Source organism: Astatotilapia calliptera, chromosome 12 (assembly GCF_964374335.1).
Source record: "Astatotilapia calliptera chromosome 12, fAstCal68.1, whole genome shotgun sequence".
Classification (NCBI taxonomy): Eukaryota; Metazoa; Chordata; class Actinopteri; order Cichliformes; family Cichlidae; genus Astatotilapia; species Astatotilapia calliptera.
The window spans coordinates 38,382,962-38,392,280 of record NC_137433.1 but is presented as its reverse complement, the minus strand read 5'-3'; the positions used below and the strand labels follow the sequence as shown (position 1 = coordinate 38,392,280).

The window sequence follows — 9,319 nt, the reverse complement described above, 5'->3', positions numbered from 1 at the left end:
CAAATCTATCCTTCAAAATACAAGAGATAATTCAATTCAATTCAATTTTATTTATATAGCGCCAAATCACAACAAAAGCCGCCTCAAGGCGCTTCATAGATACAGAGAAAAACCCAACAGTCATATGACCCCCTATGAGCAAGCACTTTGGTGACAGTGGGAAGGAAAAACTCCATTTTAACAGGAAGAAACCTCCAGCAGAACCAGGCTCAGGGAGGGGCGGGGCCATCTGCTGTGATTGGTTGGGGTGAGAGAAGGAAGACAGGATAAATACATGCTGTGGAAGAGAGACAGAGGTTAATAACAGATATGATTCAATGCAGAGAGGTCTATTAACACATAGTGAGTGAGAAAGGTGACTGGAAAGGAAAAACTCAATGCATCATGGGAATCCCCCGGCAGCCTACATCTATTGCAGCATAACTAAGGGAGGATTCAGGGTCACCTGGTCCAGCCCTAACTATATGCTTTAGCAAAAAGGAAAGTTTGAAGCCTAATCTTGAAAGTAGAGATAGTGTCTGTCTCCTGAATCCAAACTGGAAGCTGGTTCCACAGAAGAGGGGCCTGACAACTGAAGGCTCTGTCATGGTTGGCAGGGACCTCGTTCAATGGGCCGGCGGCGATGGCGATGATGTCCAGCTAGAGGCCTGGAAAGTGGCTTGCAGAGGTGAGGTGATCCAGGCCGAGCTGGATCAGACGGCAGTGTAGCAACCGCAGGACCAGGCGAGGTAGAGGCCGGACCAGGCGAGGCAGAGGCTAGACGTGGCAGCTGTGGAACCAGACGGCAGCGAGCCAGCTGCAGGTCGTGGCAGACCAACCGACAGTGTGGAAGCCACACACGATGGAGCAGGTCGTGGCACTGCAGGCAGCAGAGTTCTAACAGCTGTTTGAAGCACTGCAGGCGACAGTGTGGAAACCGCAGGTGGAAACACAGGAGGTGGCTGAGTGGAATCAGAGCCATCAGCGGACTCAAGGTGCTGGAGCGATTCCTTCATCAATGACAGATGGCTGAAGTGGCTCCTCTGGCCCCTCAGCGGAGACAGGCAGCTGGACGGGCCCCCCGAAATCTCTAGCGGAGACAGAAGGCTGAAGCGGCCCCTCAGACCCTCCAGCGAAGACAGACTGCTGAACGAGCCCCTTGGACCCTCCAGCTGAGGCAGGCAAAGGGCCAGTAGGCACATAGACCTCTGGTGGGTACAGAACAGAACCAGCAGTCGAGAGGACCTCTGGCAGGGACGACTCTGGTTGGAGCTGCGCAGGACAGTGGCTCTGTTCAGGGTGTAACAGCAGGATGCAGTCCTTACCTGGCCGCATGAGCTCACTAGAGCTTCCAGCACAGAACAAAGGTGGCAGTATTACAGTTTTTGCTCGTTGCTTGAACACTATAAACCCATGCTTAGACTAAAGTAACACAACTTGAAGCTTTTGTTACCATACCCCAAACACATGTACCCATACCTTAAACAAAAGTGCTGCTTTGCACTCTGGTTGCAATTATGCAACACACTTACTCCTTTATGCAACACACATGGTCCTGCATACTACACTCTATTTCATACATAAGACACTTCGTTCAAAAATGAAATTTCAGGGTGCCATTTGGAAAACACATGTATCCAAAATACAAAACACATCGGGTAATTGCGACCACTCAAATATACACCTGAAGGCACTTACTTGCAAAACTGAACACCAATTAGCCAACCACAAAAAGCCCTCAGTTTAGCCAATTCAAGAACTTTGCAAGCATGGATGGAGGGAGAGCAAGAGGAAGAGGAGGAGGAGGTCAAAGAGGCCATGCACGGACCCATATTTCTGATGATATAAGAGCAACTTTGGTGGACCATGTCATCAACCACGGCCTGACTATGAGGGAAGCTGGGCAGAGAGTCCACCCACATCTAAGCCGCTTCACAGTGGCATCTGTAATAAGAAAATTCCGACTAGAAAACAGGTCTGTCTTCATCTCACTGCCTTCTACTCTACTCAGATGGTTTCATAGTACTGTTCTACAGTTACCATATCAAGTGTGCAGGGTACTGCAGGGTGCTAATGCTCCTTTTGCAGCCAAAGTGGTAGTTTCTGTGAAACATACCATGATTACTTATATTGAAGTACAGTGTTGTACAGTGGATGATACAGTATATACAGTAAAGTACTGTAAGAAAAATAAGCAAAGCGATGACAATATGTGGTTGTATTTCTCTAGAATGACTCGAAGACCTTCTGGGGCAGGACGCCAACGCCTGTTCACACAACAGCAGGAACTTGCTGTTGTGGACCTAGTGAGGGCAGACAATGCCATCCGTCTCCACCAGCTACGAAAGCAAATACTTGCAGACAGGCAAGTGTTCAACAACATAAACCATGTGAGCATCACCACCATCAGACGCATCTTGGGAAAACACAGCATCACCATGAAGCAGCTCTACAGAGTCCCATTTGAGAGGAACAGTGACGGGGTCAAAGGACTTCGAGCTGAATATGTACCAATATGCCTTCTGAATGAACAATGGAAATCAAAGACTGCAGTGCTTTATATAAAGTAGACTAGTGTGTTCCCCCTGCTCTGTAAGTGTTTGCATATGATGCAAGTATGTGTCATTTTGTCAACAGAGTTACATTTTGACAAAGGAATGTTAGGTTTTGATAGCAGAGTTTAGGTTTTGAGAGTAGAGTTTCAATTTGGTGCAGATGTGAATGGTATATTTCCCAGTGTTGTGTCATGTTTACTTGTGTTTAGGGTTTTGGCACAATGAGCAAAGTTTTGCAAAATGTGTTCAGGCAACGGGCAAAAACTGTAACTCCTCTGAGCAGTCAGCAGGGATCATTTGTTTAGACAGTCCTGTGGAGCTCCCAGGAAAGACAGGTTGTGCTTGCTTCTGCGTGTCCAGGGGTCCAGAGTTAACTGAATGCTGATATTCAGTCCCTGGGGAGGCGCTGGAGAGAGTAAAAGTCTCTAAGTTGGTCAGGTCTTGAGGAGCAACAAAAGTTTGTGTAGTGCTATCCTCCTCCTGAAATTGAGTGGGTGGAGCTGCAGATTGTAGTGGCGGTTGGTGTGAAGGTGGAGCTGGTGATTGAGTGAGCATCAGGAGATTGAACTAGGGACAGCTGGGCAGCTAAACGGGCTTCTGGCCGGGCAGCTGCTGTCCTCACCCAAGGAGCTGATACGGGTACAGAGGCCGGCAGAGCCTCAGCCGGACTGGAAACCAGAACGGGGATCAACTGGGCCCCAACCCTCCTCTCCTGGGGAACTGGGACAGGAGCAGGAGAATGCAGGGCAGCAGCTGACCTTAGAAGGGGAGCACAAAGAGGCAGGGAGGCAGGCTCAGGGAAAACAGTCTTTTTTAGATTACTTTTCTGCTCCACATGAAAAAATAAAGAACAGTGTGTTAATTTCACCAACTGTACAGATTCTGTTAACTCCAGGGGTCCAGAATCAGCTGAGGACAGTAACTCAACCTCTGGGGAAGCCCTGGGAAAAATTTCAGTCTCTGGAAAAGCCAGTTCTTTAACTGCAGTAACAGTCTTAATGGAAACAGACTCTGAGCCGACATTAACTGTATGTGTTATTATATTCCTGGGCTCGGAAGGAACATGAAAGAGACCTTTAAAATCCATGGAGCCAGAAAATGTGGCCTGGGAAGAAATAGTCTCTGACCCTGCGATTTCAAATTTGACAAAACCTGAGCTGGCTGTCATAGAGTTCATTGGCTCAGGAATGGTTGACTCAGAGGTTGTAAGTCCAGGCTCGGAAGGAGCAAAATGAACAGTCTTTCCGACTCACCGCATCTGTTGATGACTGCCGGTGACGTGGACCCATGACATTCATTTAAGGTCATCGTGTGTTTTGTGAGCAAATACATTTGCATATTCGTAGTGTTTCCTCCCTTAAATGAAATATCTACGTTGCAAGTATTGCAAGTTGCCCTGTTGTCATCCGTTCTCGTAAAGTATGACCAAACTTTTGAGCGTTTGAGCCGCCATGTTTCCTGCCAGGTAAATGACGCTCCGCAACGTGGTGACGTCATTTGGGGTGACTGGAATCGATAAGGGAATCGTTTGCAAAAATGGCAAACGATTCCAAGGAATTGAAACAGTGGGAACCGGTTCTCAACAAGAACCGGGTTTCGATACCCATCCCTAGTGATCACTGACTGTTTTTAGGAGCTTTTTGAGATTAAATAGAAGAAAATACAAAACATTAAACATGTTAACAACACAAAAGCCATATTAAACGCAGACTACTTTAGGCCCGGAAGTAGGATTCGTCACGTCATCACTTAAAGACTGGATTGGGTGATTTGGTACTACAAGGTCATTAAGACATATGGTTTAAATCTGTTCTCTCTCTCTTGTCCCTGTCAGGACTCTTACTGCAGCATTTTGGATGAACTGAAGGCTTTTCATTGAGTTTTTAGGACATCCTGATAAAAATGATTTATGTTGGTCAATATCAAAGAGCAAACCAAGATAATGAAACTGACTCATGATGGGCTAAAAACTGTCAGCAAAGATGTGTCAACCTGACAGGGAAAATATCGTTTTGAAACCTTTTGGGGAAATTACTGTTTCAAAACCTTTCTTTGTACCAATGTTAGGACATTGTGTCTTTCATCAACATTTACTTACACAAAATGTTCTTTTGATTTTTCAACCTGTCTTCTTTTTCATTTCTAGATTATAACGCAGTGTTCATAAACTTTATAAGGATAGATCACAGTTTCAGAGACATACCAGCAAAAATATTTCACATGTGTGGATGTGTGTGCACGTTTGTGTGGATTTGTTGTGGAGTCTGACAGCAGTTAGAAGGAAAGACCCGCCGAATCCCTCCGTCCCACATCGTGGCCACTGAAGGAGCTGCTCAGTGCTGTCAGAGTCTCCTGCATGGGCTGGGAGATGATAGCCTATAAGTCTGTATCCAGACTGTACCAGCCCATCACCGGGTGCAGACATGTAGTGCAGCCGTTGTATGTGTGTGCATGTGTGTGTTAGATATTAAAGCTCAGTTTCACCCATCGGCTGTGAAGGTTTTGTGTGGATGAGTCCATTTTGCTCAGACTGCATTTCTTCAGCTCAGCATATGAAGCTGTGCACCTCAGTATTTACTTGCTTTTTATGATTCTGACATAACAGGTTTACACTTTTCTTCTCAAGTGCAAAATGTAAATTATTTTCATTTCAGTTTTGTATTATGAATATTTTAAATATGCAGAATTCGACTGAAGACGTTTTACAGAGTTGATATGGAAAAGCTTTTGTGGGATTTCATCTACCATCTGTAAATATGGAAACTGCATGTGATTGTCAATTAAATGACTGCCAGTGCACACTGGAATTACAAATTAAATGATTCGCTCCTCTTCTCCGCTGTTTTCCCCCTCTTCCTTTCTCCCTTTTCTTTTCCTCATTCAGGTCTGTCCCGTATTTAGCAAGTGAAAATAAAAAATAAATAAAATAAACAATAAAAGGTGAATCAAATAGACCCAAGGCTGGGATGGTCAATTTGGTAAAGTAAATCCGTTGGGCATCTTTCTTTGCCTTTAGACAACAATTCTGATGCAAAAGATCCAAACGGGACAGGCAAAAAGAAAAAAAAATGCTTTTGAAAAACACTGAAAGAAAATGAAAGTGTTCTGGCTTTGAAGGTTTGTGTCTCGTTGTGTGTAATTGGGTTCAGCTGTGTTCTCCTCTGGTGTGTCATTCCCTCGTTACCTTGTGTGTATTTATAGTGTGTGCCTGCCTGTGTTCCTTGTCGGTTCATCTGTATTATTTGGTCATCTCTGCTCCTCATTCTGCTCTTCATCTCTTCCCTTCCCTCCTTATGTTTCCCCTGCGAGTGATTCTGTGAGTTATCATTTCAGGTTTTGTTTGTTAGTAGTTTTCCCCAGTTCAGTTTTGCCCTCGCTTTTGTTATTTATCATTCACTGTAAAAAAAAAACTCACTTGCATCACCGCTGCTGTCTGCAACTTGGGTCCTCCTTCACTTCTCCACATGACTGCTGCGGCAGCCGTGACAATCGGAGGCAATGTTTGAACTTGAATGTCTCAAAAACTATTAACAATAAAAACCTGAAATTTTCACTGCCCTGTCAGCCACCACGAGATGAGATTCTGAGGCTACCACTGTCTTGGCTTTGCCTAGAAATGCTGTGCATGAAATGTATGCTTTGTGGTCCCATGTTTCTGGGACGCCCACTTCCCAGTCCTACCTAGAACCTGGCCTTCAGTTTGGAGGTGGCACTAAGGCTCACTCCAAATAATGCTGTGCAGTGGCGGTCCTAGCCTGTTTGCTGCCCTGGGTGAACACTCCCTCTGGCACCCCCCCCAAATATACCACCACACACACACACACACACACACACACACACACACACACACACACACACACACACATACATATGAAGAGAGAGAGAGTATGCATTGTATGCAAACAGCCATCATAATTCATCATACAATGAGAACAGGACAAAACAACAACTGACAATGACTAATATTAAAATCTGTAACATAATGTGTTGTTTGGAGTTTAGTCTGTTACTGTTACTATTTTTACCATTTCTTCTTGGAGCAACTGTAACCCACAGAGTTTCATCAGGGATTAATAAAGTATTCTGATTGGTTCAGGATGACCTGCCATCATCCAATCACACATCTGCTTACCTGCATCTTTTGCTCATTTCTCCTCATTTTTCCTCTTTTTTTCTAAACTGAGCACCTGATGGCTTTGAACTTTTCTTGTCCATCTTCCATTGGTTTTAATTTTGCACTCCAGTACACAGCAAATCCAGCATGTCCAAATTAACACTGTCGGATTTGATTTCAACACTATTAAAGTGTCTATATGGGTCCACACCAGAGAGTGTTAATTTAACTCTTTTTGGAGAGTTGGTATGTTAACTCTGATTTAGTGTTAAACACCAAATCTGTCTGGAGTTGATAATTTAACACTTGGTGTAAAGAGTTTATATATTAACTCTCAAAGAGTATTTTAGTTTAACTACGTAAGAGTTATCTTCTAATTCATTCTAAAAAGCGGGGATTTTACTGTTCTGAACTTCTAGAAATTTCTCTTGGAAATAAACATTTACTAAAAAGATGCAATGGTTTTTGAAAAACATTTATTCTGAACTGTGCACCACAATTTCAAAACATTATCTGAAAGATGTAACAGTGTACATGTTCTCACTTTCATTAGAATTTTGTTTATCAAAAGGTCTGACATGGTAAATGCAAATAACAGCATTCTCAACACTTATTTCTTCAATACAATATGCATGTCCTTCATTCATCCCTTTGTGGAACTTCAACGCACTTCTGCTCTCCCCCATATTCCATCTTCACAAGCATATCCTGTGTGGAGATTGAATAAAAATTAGTTGACACTAATTAATGGCACAAATAATCCAGTAAACAATTGCAGCACAGTAAAAAAAAAGGAATCCTCTTTGAGCCATTACTTGTGTAAAGTATTTTCCCAAAAGACAAAGACACAGGCAACAGGTAATACTGAACTAAATGTAAAACCTCAACCTTTTTCATTTTTACCTAAACCGTGTGCACAAAACTCTGGAGGGATCTATGCTAACGTAGAACCCAGTCAGGACGTCAGCTACTGCTGTTTGCTCGTTTTTTTTTTATGGGCGATCGTTTTCAGGCTTCAAGCAGCACCATTATACCAACATTTCACATTCTAGACATTGTTTTAGGCGTATTTGACCAAAGGTTTGACTGAAAATTCACATGCAAGCTTTTTTTCAAGGCTGTGGTATTTGCCCGCAAACAATACCTTTCAGCTAGCTAAAACAGAATGTTATGCTATCAGCGAGCAACATGGCTAATGCCTTTCACACAGCTTTGTCTCAACTCCAAAGAGCCACAGAAGTAAAAGCTAATAGAAATAATTGAAACAATCTTTGAAAAAATGACTTACCAAGCATGGCAAACAACTCAAATATGTAGAGCAAAATGTTCTGAAACGGCTTCACTTCAGCTTCGATTGGAGCCGTGCTGGGGGCGGAGTCTGTGAATTTACTCTGTTGGTGTCATAGCCCCTGTAGGAGTTCAGAGTTAAGAGGTCAAGAGTTAATGTTTCCATTGTAACACCTCCAGATTTGACAGAGAAACACTCGATTTTAACTACTATCATTTTACACCTCAGAGTTACATTAAAAGAATGTGACTCTACTTAGAGTAAAATTAACTCTACTTTTGCAAGAAGACTATTAACACCAAAACCAAAACATTCAACACTTTTGAATTTGCTGTGTAGGAACACAAATCCCCCAACTCGAGGATCACCACAACATAACCTAACACACCTACACCTTAGTTCACAGATTCACTTTGTCCAAGGTTTATTTCTGGGATTTCACACAACCCAGGATTCAAATCATGAATACATGATGGGCTTGTATTTACAACATTATGAATGAAATGTGCTCTATTTGGAAGCAGCCGGCCCCTCCCCCTCCCCAAGCAGCAGGCGCAGCTCGCAAACGGAGGGCGCCCTTACTCCCAGCAAATGGGCGATAGAAAACCAATCGGTGCCTGCGACATTCCCAATATGCGCTGGCTGATGTCGGTATGAGTACGAGCTATTTTTTTTATTTTTATTTTTTGCCGATGCCCGTGATGCCGCCCCGGGCAACCGCCCGTGTCGCCCAAAAACCGCTATCAAAAACCGCTACTGGCCCATTAGTGAAACGTGGCATGCTTAAAGCGGACACAAACTGTTGCAGGATGCAAACCACAGGCTCAAAACCAGAGCCGGTAGCAGAATAAGCTGTCCGGCATTGGCAGAGAAGATTTGACAAGTTTTTCATTGGCACAAGCCAAATATTCTGCTGCTCAACCCACAAATGAACTTTCCTTACAAATGTGGCGCCATTTAAGGGGAAATAAACAGGCTTTCCAATGTTTTAATAGTTTTTGCCCTGAACCATTGCTATAACAAGACATTTATATATTCATGTTATCTGTGTCAAATATTAATATTTGTTTGATGATTTGTACGTTTCAGTACATCGCTGCAGCTACTGCTCACATTAACAACATGTTTCCTTCTTTTAAGCTGTTTCTGAGCTTAAGAAACCAGTGAAGCAAACAAGACAGCAACTGTCTCAAGTTAGGCAAAGAAAAAAAGTGGGAACAATTTGGGAAAGACTGTCAACGATATCGTTTTGCAAACTTTGGTGAAACCATATCAAAAACTGTCCTTTGTAAACATTAGGACATTTTGTCTTTTGTCATCATTTACTTCCACAAATCCTCTTTTATTTTTTTAAGCGGACTTCTTTTGTTCTAAATTCTTGAC

General features: G+C 43.2%; 1 long non-coding RNA gene across 1 annotated transcript; it reads right to left on the bottom strand.

The window, feature by feature from the left end:
• Positions 1-7,107: 7,107 nt before the first annotated feature.
• LOC145432243 (uncharacterized) lies at positions 7,108-8,227 on the bottom strand. The gene is made up of 2 exons (XR_013912523.1): positions 7,937-8,227; positions 7,108-7,356 (listed from the first exon to the last, which is right to left on the bottom strand). It is a non-coding gene; the product is annotated as an uncharacterized LOC145432243 (long non-coding RNA).
• Between the last annotated feature and the right edge of the window lie 1,092 nt (positions 8,228-9,319).